This window comes from Carassius gibelio, chromosome A4 (genome assembly GCF_023724105.1).
Source record: "Carassius gibelio isolate Cgi1373 ecotype wild population from Czech Republic chromosome A4, carGib1.2-hapl.c, whole genome shotgun sequence".
In the NCBI taxonomy this organism is placed as follows: Eukaryota; Metazoa; Chordata; class Actinopteri; order Cypriniformes; family Cyprinidae; genus Carassius; species Carassius gibelio.
Window position 1 is genome coordinate 6,583,144 of NC_068374.1, and position 14,702 is coordinate 6,597,845.

At 34.9% G+C, this 14,702-nt stretch overlaps 2 long non-coding RNA genes across 2 annotated transcripts; both read right to left on the minus strand.

Annotated features, from left to right (window-relative positions):
* Window positions 1–7,180, minus strand: LOC127968723 (uncharacterized). Its single transcript, XR_008156062.1, has 5 exons — window positions 7,078–7,180; window positions 6,589–6,977; window positions 4,972–5,039; window positions 3,376–3,587; window positions 1–24 (listed from the first exon to the last, which is right to left on the minus strand). It is a non-coding gene; the product is annotated as an uncharacterized LOC127968723 (long non-coding RNA).
* A 2,256-nt stretch (window positions 7,181–9,436) lies between these two features.
* LOC127968700 (uncharacterized) lies at window positions 9,437–12,222 on the minus strand. Its single transcript, XR_008156057.1, has 4 exons — window positions 12,072–12,222; window positions 11,367–11,443; window positions 10,716–10,802; window positions 9,437–9,701 (listed from the first exon to the last, which is right to left on the minus strand). It is a non-coding gene; the product is annotated as an uncharacterized LOC127968700 (long non-coding RNA).
* Window positions 12,223–14,702: the final 2,480 nt, after the last annotated feature.

A 14,702-nucleotide genomic window follows, 5' to 3' on the forward strand; every position in this document is an offset into this window, starting at 1 on the left:
AGGGTGAGCAGGGCTCTGCTGGCCCTATAAAAAACAAAATTGTGTGAAAAAAGCTTTTACAGACTATTTAGTTATCATTTACATTTGTGTAATGTTCACAAATTGTTTGTGATTAGTTTAGTTGAGGTTGACCTGGAATATCCTACATTAAAAAAGTCTATGGCCAGCACTACAGATTGTGCTACCCTTTTGATGAAAGAAGTCACATCTGATTTGTTACGAGCATTAGTGACAGAATCATCAGCCAATACAATGACATTCAATGACAGCACACCCTCTGGGTCTAGAGACGTGCCCAGTGCTACCCCCAGCGTTAGACTGCCCTTTTAGTCAGGGATTTTCAAAGTACGAAAGTGAAATTCAATGAAAGGAAAATACAGCCTACAGATCTGGTTGCCAATCTACTAAAATGCTTTTTTAAGGTGCTCTTTTGCAGAAAAAAAGAGAACTGAGAAATGAGGACCTACAACTGAGAAAGACCTACACCTAAACTGAAGGCCAGCAACATTTTTATGCACCATTTCAAAGATTGCAACTACGAGTGCTATGAGTGGCTAACAGTTAACACCAAGCACAAGTTATTTTGTTGGCCGTGATTACTTTTTAACCTGAGTCAAGGGACATGAAATGAGTTCTTTATTATTTGATGAGTATTCAGTCCCTCTAGAAAAACGCGGATTTTTTTTGTGATTGTTGCGGGCAAAAATCCTTAATTATGCGGCAGGTTTTCTTAAAAAATGCGATGGAATATGCGGGATATTTTTGCAATCTTATGCGATGAAATTGCGGGAACTTGCAAAAACTGCGGTTTGATGAAAAAGAGAAAAAAAGGTGACCCCCCCCCCAACACCCTGTTCTCACTAGGCTACTACCTTATTGTAATGAGTCATTTCTTATGACTTCCTATGATAAGCAAGCATACTAAATCACAGAATATTTAAGTTCTCATTCTGTTTTATTTCAGACCTTAATTAACACATGGCTCAAACTTACAAAACAAGTTCTCTAGCTTAACAAAAGGAATATTCAACTACTTCTGTAAAAATTAATACAAATAAAATATACACACAAATATACAAATGCTGTTTTACTGGAATTGCAAAGTGCAATCTCTTATTGCAACATAAATTATTTTACATACTACTAATATACTTACAACTGTAAGGTTTTGGTACTATTCTGTAACAAAAAAAGTACAATCTTACAACTGTAGAGGTGCATCAACTTCTGAATGAAACTACAACAGTCCACTCTCTCAAAATAATTTGCCCCTACTGTCATGTAACACACCGTGTAACTGCTTCGCGCTCTTTTGCGCTTATTTTTGTTGGCAGATGAGAATGATTTGCGTCCTTCACTCTGGTTTCACCGCGGGGTTCACAGATGATGTTCACGTCACGCAATTACGTCACTTCATAAGGTTCCCATTGGGAAATAATGGCGATTTACTTGTGTGAAGTAAACGCAACATTTTTCAACTTTCTGCTAAGATATATGTGACTTTTTTTTCAACGAAAATTATTATGATTATGAAATCATGCGACCTCCGCATATTTTGCTTCCTGAAATCGGGATTTTATGCGGCGAAAGTGCGGCCTATTTGAAAAAATGCGACCTCCGTATAAATATGCGGCCTCCGCATAAATATGCCCTTGGCTGATTATGCATTAAATCACGCGATCGCATAATCGCGTTTTTCTGGAGGGACTGAGTATTTTATCATGCACATTGTTATAATAGAGGTCAACCGATTCATTGGTTTTGCTGGTTAATCGGCACCGATAGTTGATTTGTAGAACTATCGGTTATCGACAAAATCCATGGAGATATTTTTCTGTGTTGCGTTTGTTTTGCCATGTGAGACTGTGTGCTGCACAGAGTGGGAAACTTCAAACGTGAATTTAAATGCAGACGTTCACATAGTTTTCTATTAAATAACATTAATCTCAAATCATTGTAAATTTACATAATGACTTCAACCAAGGCTATAAATTATGTATTGTGCATTTTACAGCAAAACGTTGGTCTTTCTGTGGCTCTAATACATCTGTGTGCTTCATATAGAAAGCTGTAATACAGATTGCGCGTTTTCTTTCCGTTTGCTTGTTCTTTTTTTTTAACACTCAACTTTAAACACGTATGCCACATAGTTCATTCCTGAAGCAAACTTATGTCCGTTTGGTGATTAAATAAACAGTTTTAGACCGCTGCTTGAATTGAATGTGACGCATCCGGTGTGTGTGATAACTGTGACTTCTGCACATGATTAGATAATCATGCACTGTTCTAAAATAGCAGCAAATTAAATGTGATGCGTTCGGTGTGTAGGGTTGGGTATCGTTTGAAATTTATCGATTCCAATTCCGATTCTGCTTATCGATTCCTAGTTTCAATTCCAATAAGATAAAAAATCCAATATAAAAAATTAAGTCAAACATTTAGATGTCAAACATGTTTCTGTCTTTTTACAAAGCATTCTGTTGCAGCTGAATAACATGAGCAAAAATCCGCAGCTTACAAAACACTGCAAGAGGAATTTTGCCTGTGCTTAAAAAAAAAAATACCATAGTAAAAACAATTAATTAATAAAAATATTAAAGTGTTAAAGACAAGTAACCAGTCAGTAGTAAGATATGAACAAACAAATCAATTAGCAATATTATAAATCCAACTAAACAAAATTTCAGGTACAGAAACTGTAATTAAAAGTTTAAAAACACTGCATAGTTTTCCTTTTATAAATAAAATAAAGATTAATCAATTAAAGTTATTAAATATATTCAGTCGAGATCAGTGAATGATTTTCTTTTGTTTCTTCTGTTCTTTGATTAACATTAATGACAGACAGCGTGTTTATTAGGCTGTTGTCTCTTTAAACAAAAATACTGTACGTGGGTGTTTTCTTTCTCATCTGTTTACATTCATGTAAGACAAAAATGTTTGTGTTTATGATGATACACTGATGTATTTTTCTGTATATTGGTCGACAAATATGAAAGAAGTCAGTTTCGGCTCGGAACAACCTTTTCTACAGTTGAAATACATGGAATGGTTCGAAAACGGACACAAACCCGGGAACCCACAGCGTGACCGCAGACCGCTGCTCTTGTTCACTATCCATTTCGTTCAGTATTCATTTTAAAAACTATTGGTTTATAAATCGGTATCGGCCAGTGTGGTCCAAACTAGCTATCAGTATTGGAAAAATCCACTATCGGTCGATCTCTAGTTGATAATACTGTGGTGCTGTGTGGATGTCCAGAAAAAAAAGAAAAAAAAACACAAGACCAAATCAATACCGGTGGCTCCTGGTGATACATTGAGGTCTAATGAAGTGAAATGATCGATATGTAGGAGAAAATGAACACTACTTACAACAGTATTACCTTTAATCCATAGCCTGGGCAACCAGCTGTCAGCACGTTCACAACTGTCTATAGAAACTGTCTATAGAACGTGACTTCTCTGTCGCATGACAACAGATGCACGGGCGAGATACTGGAGCTGATGACGCTGTTTGCCAGCGCAGCATCGTGATGTCTATCAGCCATTGGCGATGGATGATGGCATCGTCAATCAGGCCAACCCTAACCAGGATGACATAATTAAACAATTGTACACAACTGTTGTACACAGTTTTTATATTTTATTAGCTAAACAAATGCACAGCTTCCACCAAGAAAAAAATAGTTAAAGCAAGAGTACAGCACCAACTGCTGTTACCTGGATGAGCCTGTGTTATTACATTTTACAGGTTACTTCGGAATGTCACAACTGACCAATCAGAATCAAGTACCCACAGAGCTATGTAGTAAAAGTAATTAGCTAATGGTAAACTAATCATTTACAAAACATGACTATGTGTTCATAGATGATTAATAAGTGATGTTAATATTTTTATCTATGTTCTGTAGATTAAGTTATAAATAACTTACAAAGCTTTCTGCACCCACAATCTAAAGTGTAAACTACTCAACAGTTGTAAATGTAAACTTTCCGGTTACAGGTTGGTTGATTTTGTGTGTGTGTGTGTATGTATGTATGTATATATATATGTGTGTGTCTGTGTGTGTGTGTCTATACACACACACACACACACACACACACACATATATATATATATATATATATATATATATATATATATATATATATATATGCACACACAACTGGAAACATTTACAACTGATGAGTAGTTTACACTTTAGATTGGGGGGTGCAGAAAGCTTTGTAAATGATTTATAATGTTTATTGAGATAATAGTACAATGTTGACATTTCAATGATTTATAAGTGATTCATAATATATTAACTAGTAACTATTAACAATTAAGGGTCTGTTTGATTTTTTTTCCATGTTATTTTTTAAAAGATTGCTTATGAAAGATGTTTAAATCATAGCATATTACTTAATCATTAGAGAATGTATATTCATGTCACTTGTAAATTTATAACTTAATCTACAGAACATAGATAAAAATATTAACATCATTTATTTATATGAACGCATAGTCATGTTTTGTAAATAATTAGTTAATCATAATCTAATTACTTGTAAATTACTTTTAAAATTAATTTACAAAAAGTACACAAATTATAAGTATATCACTTATTAAGCCTTATGAATGTTTTTTAAATGATTAGTTCATCATTAACTACTCACTTAAAAGTGACTTACAACTGAACTTTATTATACATTGTTAAAAAAAAGTTACCCACACCTTGGAAGACCTGAGGGAAAGTAAATTAACAGCAAATTTTCATTTTGGGGTGAACTATCCCTTTAACCCACACTAATCTAGCCTACTGCTGAAGTTGTTGATCAGACGTCATTGTTGTTGAGAGACTGTGTGGGGCATAATAAGTGCATTACACATAGGGGTGTGTTAGCTGTAACAGAGATGTGTAAGATGTGTACAGGTATCTTACAGTTGTTTACTGAAGGCCCTGACTGAAACCCCACGGTACTCACTGTCTGACAGCAGGTTCACTCAGACTCTGCTCATCATCACTGAAGAGTCCAGGAACAAAACAAGCAATCTGACACGGAGACAACAATATTTACTCTGCAGTTCCAGGTTCATTAGAAGGAAACAAGCAAGAGTAGAGGTGAAATGGAGATAAAAGACAGAATAATGTATAACAATTATAAAAACATATGTAATATACTAGGGGTGGGCGATATCTCGATATTTAAAATATATCGAGATATTTTTTAAACACGATATGGATTTTGACATATCGTATATATCGATATGTTGTTTATATTTAATTCTGATTCCGCCACTTTGCTTCTTTGCCTTCTCTGTGCTGTGCTCGCCCCCGCTCGCTCGCTCGCCCCCGCCTCCTTGCTTTTGTCCCCTCTCACCTCGCGTGTATAGAACTAGTCTAAAAAACAGAGTCTAAAAACAAAAGGACAACTGGCTCCATTATATGGAGATACTTCGGTTTTAAGGTTTAGGACGAACAGAAGGCAGATGTCTAACGTAGGGCCCAATGATTTCCGCGATGCAGAAAACGCGGACGGAATCCAGTCATAAAAACGGTATTTACAGTTTAACGCGGAATGTCACGGAATTGGTTAAATTTTGAATGAATTATCAAAAGTAGGTCATGCACTTAAATCAAATCGCGATATAGACTAATATCTGCAAATATTAACCCGGAAAAGTCTATTTAAATATGAATCCTGCATGTTCTGCGTGTCTGTGTTAACGAATGGCGCAGAAGCGCGTCTTCATTCATTAAACACACGGAAGAACACATGAGGAACACATGAGGAACATCTCCAGAACTGCACTGAGAGTCACTTCATGAGCATCTGACCATTTGATTTGAGTAAAACTAGCTCATATCACATCATAGACTGTAGTATCACATACACAGAACTGTAAAGGTAAACCCGTCAAAATAAAAGTATTTGGCAGAAATATTTTACTATTGTTCAGCAGAATGTACATAGCCCACTACTACTATTATTAAAATGAAATGAACATATATTTTTAAGGAATAATCACACAACATTTCTTCCATGTTTTATTTTTACTAGTAAATCCCCTTTGTTTACCAAAAAATAAAGTTTGCTTAATTTTAAATAATTAAAAGATAAATTAAATGTTTTATGCCTTCATTTGACAACCAGAAAAATGTAAATACACAGAACAGGGAAAAAATTTCACATAAGGCTATTTTAAGATTTTTTTTAAACTAATTAAGTTGTTTTTATGCATTTAAATAATTACACATGCTAAAACACAGAATTAGGTAACAATAAAGCATATGGTGAAGAAAAAAATAAAACGTTTCATAGGGCCCTAAACATGTAATATTTGGCATATTTGTTTTTGCAGTAGTTTTAGGGGGGTTATTTTTCCTGTAAAGATATCGAGATATATTTTTTGCTCCATATCGCCCAGCCCTATAATATACATATTCTACTACTAATAATATAATCTTAAAATAACACAATCTATATTTTTAGTTTTAAGTTGAGTGCGACTTACATTATGATGTCAGGGACTTCTTAAAATTGGTGAAAAATATTCGGAAAAAGGCATATTAATGTATTTCATGAGCTTCTTCAAGTCACCTGTATTTCTAAGTCAGTATCTCCCTTCAGAAATGTTGAAATCTTGGAGCTTCACTTCTGTTCTGTAGAGTTTCTTTCTGTCCTCCTGAAATCACAGAACAATTTGTATTAATATCTGTTTATCATGAAATATCAAAACTCATGTGAACTTGATTTCAGCCGATTACACTCTCACTGTAAGTGACGTCATCGATTCAGTAAATCAGCCTTTTCCAATAACATACTGACAAATCACCAGCAAAACATTCACAGAGCCATCAAAATATCCCATACAGACACGAAGATTTGATTAAAAGCCCAGAGTTTCATCAACAAGACCTCAATCAGAGTTAGCCTACCTGAAAACTGCTAAAATGCTAACGGACTTTTCCGAAGACACTAAACCGTTTCTATAAAATAAATTTAATTGAAACATGTCAATAACAAACAAGAAACGTGTCAGGAACATTTGTATGTAATATCTGTGTGATTCTTGCGACTAAAACTTACCTAAAACAGTGTAAACCACAGCAAGAGACGGAGATTACTGCTTGCCAGTAACGGTTTTTGTGTTGACGCCCCGTTTCCATGGCAACTCTGCTCCCCGCTCGCGCAGGACTCAACTCACACAGCATTTAAACAAACAAACATCTAGAGTTAAAGCATTACATTTATAATGTACAGTTTCATTCAATATTTAATTTAAAAATCATTTTGTAGTTCAGAAGCAACAGCAACAATAGCTCACCATATTCGTAACATTATTTGAAAATGAGTCTCTTCAGCTGCCCATAGACTGTATAAAAAACACTGTGTGCCTTACTAGTACCTTTTCAGTGTCACAAAATTAACAAAGTAGTATTTTGAGCTGAAGTGAAATCGTAACGTTACCTGAGAGCTACAGATGTCGCTGGGATGAGCCTCTTCTCTCTCTCTCTCGGTGGTTAAAAGAGATGAATAACTGGGCACGCGCACACAGATAAGCGCGGCATCGGCCCGCGGTCGTGAACCAACTCAGGGCCGACGATTGATGAGCTGGAGAACAGAGCACTGACCAAATTATATCGGCCTCCGCCAGGCCGATGTTTTATAGATGTTTTAGGTATAGAGGCCGACGTTTCGATATTGGGCCGACGTCGGCCAGACGTACATGTGCTGTCTGGGAGAGGCTCTGAGCAGACGACCGCGCGGACAGGTGCGCCTGGTCAGTTGGCTTCAAAAGCAAAATTGCACATGTGCAGGCAGAGTGAACCCAGCTAACAAATTTATGTTGTGAGAACGTTTTCCTAACGTTCCCTTTTGGTTGTGGAAACGTTATTTTGAATGTTGCAAATAACGTTGAAATGTCCAGTTTGTTTAATGTTCCCAGAACGTTTTTTTATGGTTAGTATAACGTTCCTACAACGTTCTTGAAACTTACATTTCATAAAAAATATAACGTTCTATGAACGTTTATTTAGAATGTTCCAAAAACGTTGAAATGTCCAGTTTGCTTAATGTTCCCAGAACGTTTTTTTATGGTTAGTATAACGTTCCTACAACGTTCTTGAAACTTACATTTCATAAAAAATATAACGTTCTATGAACGTTTATTTAGAATGTTCCAAAAACGTTGAAATGTCCAGTTTGCTTAATGTTCCCAGAACGTTTTTTATGGTTAGTATAACGTTCCTACAACGTTCTTGAAACTTACATTTCATAAAAAAATATAACGTTCTATGAACGTTTATTTAGAATGTTCCAAAAACGTTGAAATGTCCAGTTTGCTTAATGTTCCCAGAATGTTTTTTTATGGTTAGTATAACGTTCCTACAACGTTCTTGAAACTTACATTTCATAAAAAATATAACGTTTTATGAACGTTTATTTAGAATGTTCCAAAAATGTTGAAATGTCCAGTTTGCTTAATGTTCCCAGAACGTTTTTTTATGGTTAGAATAACGTTCCTACAACGTTCTTGAAACTTACATTTCATAAAAAATATAACGTTCTATGAACGTTTATTTAGAATGTTCCAAAAACGTTGAAATGTCCAGTTTGCTTAATGTTCCCAGAACGTTTTTTTTATGGTTAGTATAACGTTCCTACAACGTTCTTGAAACTTACATTTCATAAAAAATATAACGTTTTATGAACGTTTATTTAGAATGTTCCAAAAACGTTGAAATGTCCAGTTTGCTTAATGTTCCCAGAACGTTATTTATGGTTAGTATAACGTTCCTACAACGTTCTTGAAACTTACATTTCATAAAAAATATAACGTTCTATGAACATTTGTTTTGAACATTCCAATAACGTTAAAATGTCTAGTTTGCTTAACGTTGCTAGAACATTATTTTACAGTATGGTCAGCATAACGTTCGTATGGTCAGCATAACGTTCCTGCAACCTAATTTTCATTTAAACACAATATTCTATTCACATTTATTTGGAAAATTCCAAGAACATTAAAATGTTGGAACTTTATTTTATGGTCAGCATAATGTGCCTACAATGTTCTTTCCACTTAAATTTTATTAAGAATAAAACATTGTATAAACTTTAATTTGAACATTACAAAGTGTAGCTTAATAAAATTTTATTTTCAGGTTAGCACTGTTGCAACATTCTCTTTCAGCATAACATTTATTAACACAACATCCCAGATCCAAGCAAGCATTCAATTACATGTGCATTTCAACAGGTATCTGAATTATTAAAGATAATCACTTTCACTTTCAACACATTGAACAGACTGGGGAAAATTTCATATCTTGTAAAAAAAAATGTAAGTCCCCTGTAGTCAAATATTTAATCTAATTTTTTTTGCTATAATTTGTCTTTAGCTTTGTGCTTGTGCACTGGTATTGGCATGCTATAGGAAATTATTCTTAGATGTGATTGGTTATTGGATTGTGATGTAGCAATATTTAATGCCACAAAGAAAAAAAAAACAGCATAAAAACTTGATTTTCACTACAGAAGGACTTTAATATTTAGTTTAATATTTATGACAATAAACTATTGCTTCATAGCTAAATATAAACTATCATATGAACATTTTATTATTGAAAACTTCTATATGAATTTGTGTTTGGGGTGTGGGTGCTGAAAAACTAGCACTGTGGGAACTGTCCGGTCTCTCCGCGCTCCATCTGTAAAGTAAACAGATTAGCTGATGTTACAAACTGTGTTATTACAAAATTCCTATGAAATAATAAGTCTACTGCCTAGACTTTCAACGGAAAGACAAAAATGATGAAAGATTATAAAAAAATAAAAATAATTGTCTAAATGGGTGTGAACAACATGAGGGTGACACAGTTAAACTTTCTACTTGGACAATGCAGCCACACTGCTCAGTTTAAATATGCAGTAAAATCAGTGCTGTTAAATGTTATTACCGTACCAGCGTAATGTTATGCTAAACATATTTGATATTAGAATTAGGGATGGGTAACGATTTTTGAATATTCGATTAGTTGATTTAATGACCGATTATCGATTAGGCTGTGCGATTATTTTCTAAGGATGTGAACCGTGCCCGAGCATCTCTTACCCCCAAAGCCCAGTTCGGGTGACTGTGATTGCTCTGTGCTGTGCTCGGACGCGGTTGGTTGGAAGAAGTGGGCCAGAACGCGGTTCATTTTAATTAGTGTGCTGTACACGTGCAGTGTGAGCAACCACGCCAGGGAACTACTGACACGTGCAGCATGATTAATTGAAAGGGGCAATTTTGGAGGGGCAAACGCCATAGAATTATAAAGCAATATGTTGTGAGAGGGTCTTCTGTCTCACCGCATCCCAAACGACTCAAAATAATGAACCACAAAGTTAACAGAATGATGCAGTCCACTAGTGTTCTCAAAAGACCCGGTACTTCGGTACCAAATCGGTACTAAAAAATGTAAAAGTGACGGTACCAGGTTTCTTTAAGTACCTGTAGTCCCGAGGTCCCGTTCAAACCCGGTTCAGCGCTATGATTTCCGCGAAGCAGAAAACGAGGACGGAATCTCAAAATCCAGTCATGAAAATGAAACTTACATTTTAATATGGACAGTCATGGAATTTGTAAAATGAACATCCCTAGATCAACTATTCAGTAATTTCTGCTGATTTCAGAAAAATGTTGCCAAGTAAATATAAAGTTGTCCTGAACTGTGTCCTACCTAGAGTGTCTTGAAAAGATCTGCTGAGTCTTCTTTTCAGGAAGTAGATCTGCCAGGATATCATAGCTTGAATGACTGATAATGTTCCTGAAGACAAAACATAAAATTAGAGAAATTTAACTCACAATTAAGTAACATTTATGGACAACTTATTTTTATAATCATGTGTTAAAACATGGCAATGTGTAATTACTTATAGGAATTAAATGTATATTATCTATATATATTATATAAAATAAAAAGATATATATTGAATATTATAAAAAATTTGCCAATATCAAGATTTTTTCATATATCGCCAAGCCCTAATCTGAATCAAACATGACTGGTTCTTAGATGTCATGATGTCATTCTTGTTGGACTTTAGTTGAGGTTTGTTATTTTTCATCTGTGTATTAATGATTTGATTAATCTAATATGCAATTAGATTAGAAATATAGAACTTATAAAACAAAAGTATAGAATTGCTTCAGAAGACTTAACATTTGTGCTGCTGGTCATTTCTGGTCACAATTACATCTGCATTAATAGCAAATCATCAAAAAATAAAAACAAAACTACGATGTATTTAAATAACTGTTTTTAACGTGACAAATTTCATCTGGTACAACACTAAAGCCCATCAATTTGTTTAATGTGAATAGTACTTACCGGTACTTCATTTCAGACCCATATTATGCAGCCTTCTTGCTGCCAATACCACCACACCTTCACTCTCTGCCTTTGCACTGAAAACATTGATTTCAAAGTATGACAGCAATTTGTCAGTATGAATTTTAAATAAGACAACGTGAGGAGCAAATAACTGTAAAATGTTAACTAAGGTTAAACAACCATTATAAACGCTCTAAAGCCCCTTTGTTAAACATTCGGCGGATTTAATAAACTTGATCAGCATCAGATGGGACATTCTAGATGAAACCTACAGATATTCAGTAACACTGAACACAAAGGATAAAGTGTTTTAATGCAGTTAATGTGTGTTCGCTTTACCTCGCTTCAGATCTGTGTAGGGAGTGACGGTTAGAGATCAGCGTCTCTCTAACGGTAACATTAGTTTGAAAATAACGTTACACTTTGCGGGACTCGTCTTACGCTGTGTTAATGTGATAAACCACAAAAATACTTCTTAATTTACCAATGACGAACTGTTGTCTATAACACTGCATATTTAACACTTTACACCGTTGATAACTTTGATATAACTTAATGGTGCGTTATCACCTTGCTCCTGTGCTAACCTTAGCTAGAGTTACACACATTTTGATAATTAAGCTTGTTAATTTTCAGATAAAGTTGACTTTAGAGTGATTTAAATGGGATTAAAGAAGCTCGAAATGCTTAACGTTAACGTACCTGTATTTTTTACCATGACCGCGTCGTGTCTCGCGAATAACGTTAATCCTGCTGTGATCCCATCAGCGAGTGAGTGAGCGCGGTCCAGTGTGGATGAGCGGAGTGCACGTGACGTGACTGACTGAAAAATGCGCGCGGTTTTTGAAAAACACACGGATATTATTTGTCGAGTAAAACAATTACTTTTTTACTCTGTTTGAAAACACGAATTATGTTCATTATTCTTTTAAATATTTTGTGGTCAGCCATTTATACTTAAAAAGAATAGATTGTATGGTAGATTCAATAAATTAATATGTATTTTTTTAGCTTGAGTTCTGCTTAACCTAAATAGCTTTTGAGTTCAAATCACAAATTAAGATGAAATAATCTGTTACATTTTTGAGTTAAATTAATTAACTTCAATTGGCAAATTTCACTTTTACAGTGTATGTCATTCACGTAATACCCCGAAGTGACTTCAATAAATTCAAAAAGATGTATAATTAATAATTATAAATTACATTCAGGCGATTAGCCAGAACATACTCAAGGTTGTAGTTTCATATTTAAATACATTTATTTTTCTATCCTAATGTATTCCATTGTATTCTATTCATGTTTTATATAGCCTATAAGAAAGAAGTTTCTCTCAACATTATGATAACGTTCCTAATAACCTGAAAATATAAGGACATGCTGTTATCATAATATTTTAGGATAACACCATAACATTTAGCAATTAATTAATTTAGAAATTACATTAATAAAATTGAAAGCTCTAAGAATATTGTTCTAAAATTGTTTTCTCTCAACATTGAGAAAATTAATTGAGTACAAATAAAGTCTTAAAGATGTTCAGATATCATTTTGCTAAGAACATTATTAGACATTCAGAGAACGTTGTTATAAGAACGTTTTCTAGTGACCCTATAAGAACATTCATCAAGTACAGATAATGTCCTAAAGACGTTCCGAGAATGTTGTTCTAAGAATGTTTACTGTCAACCTTCTAAGAACATTCATCAAGTACAGATAACGTCCTAAAGACGTTCCGGGAACATTGGTCTAAGAACGTTTTCTAGAGACCTTATGAGAACATCCATCAAGTACAGATAACGTCCTAAAGACATTCCGAGAACATTGTTCTAAGCACGTTTTCTGTCAACCTTAGAAGAACATTCATCAAGGACAGATAACGTCCTAAAGACGTTCCGGGAACATTGGTCTAAGAAAGTTTTCTGTCAACCTTAGAAGAACATCCATCAAGTACAGATAACGTCGAAAAGACGTTCCAAGAACGTTGTTCTAAGAACGTTTTCTAGCGACCTTATAAGAACATTCATCAAGTACAAATAACGTCCTAAAGACGTTCCGAGAACGCTGTTCTAAGAACGTTTTCTGTCAACCTTAGAAGAACATTCGTCAAGGACAGATAATGTCCTAAAGACGTTCCGAGAACGTTGTTCTAAGCACGTTTTCTGTCAACCTTAGAAGAACATTCATCAAGGACAGATAACGTCCTAAAGACGTTCCGGGAACATTGGTCTAAGAACGTTTTCTGTCAACCTTAGAAGAACATTCATCAAGTACAGATAACATCCTAAAGACGTTACAAGAACGTTGCTCTAAGAACGTTTTCTAGCGACCTTAGAAGAACATCCATCAAGTACAGAGAACGTCCTAAAGACGTTACAAGAACGTTGTTCTAAGAACGTTTTCTAGCGACCTTATAAGAACATTCATCAAGTACAAATAACGTCCTAAAGACGTTCCGAGAACGCTGTTCTAAGAACGTTTTCTGTCAACCTTAGAAGAACATTCATCAAGGACAGATAACGTCCTAAAGACGTTCCGGGAACATTGGTCTAAGAACGTTTTCTAGAGACCTTATAATAACATTCATCAAGTACAGATAACGTCCTAAAGACGTTCCGAGAACGTTGTTCTAAGAACGTTTTCTGTCAACCTTAGAAGAACATTCATCAAGGACAGATAACGTCCTAAAGACGTTCCAAGAATGTTGTTCTAAGAACGTTTTCTAGCGACCTTATAAGAACATTCATCAAGTACAAATAACGTCCTAAAGACGTTCCGAGAACGCTGTTCTAAGAACGTTTTCTGTCAACCTTAGAAGAACATTCGTCAAGGACAGATAACGTCCTAAAGACATTCCGAGAACGTTGTTTTAAGCACGTTTTCTGTCAACCTTAGAAGAACATTCATCAAGGACAGATAACGTCCTAAAGACGTTCCGGGAACATTGGTCTAAGAAAGTTTTCTGTCAACCTTAGAAGAACATCCATCAAGTACAGATAACGTCCTAAAGACGTTCAGAGAACGTTGTTCTAAGAACGTTTTCTGTCAACCTTAGAAGAACATTAATCAAGTACAAATAACGTCCTAAAGACGTTACAAGAACGTTGTTCTAAGAACGTTTTCTAGCGACCTTATAAGAACATTCATCAAGTACAAATAACGTCCTAAAGACGTTCCGAGAACGCTGTTCTAAGAACGTTTTCTGTCAACCTTGGAAGAACATTCGTCAAGGACAGATAACGTCCTAAAGACGTTCCGAGAACGTTGTTCTAAGCACGTTTTCTGTCAACCTTAGAAGAACATTCATCAAGGACAGATAACGTCCTAAAGACG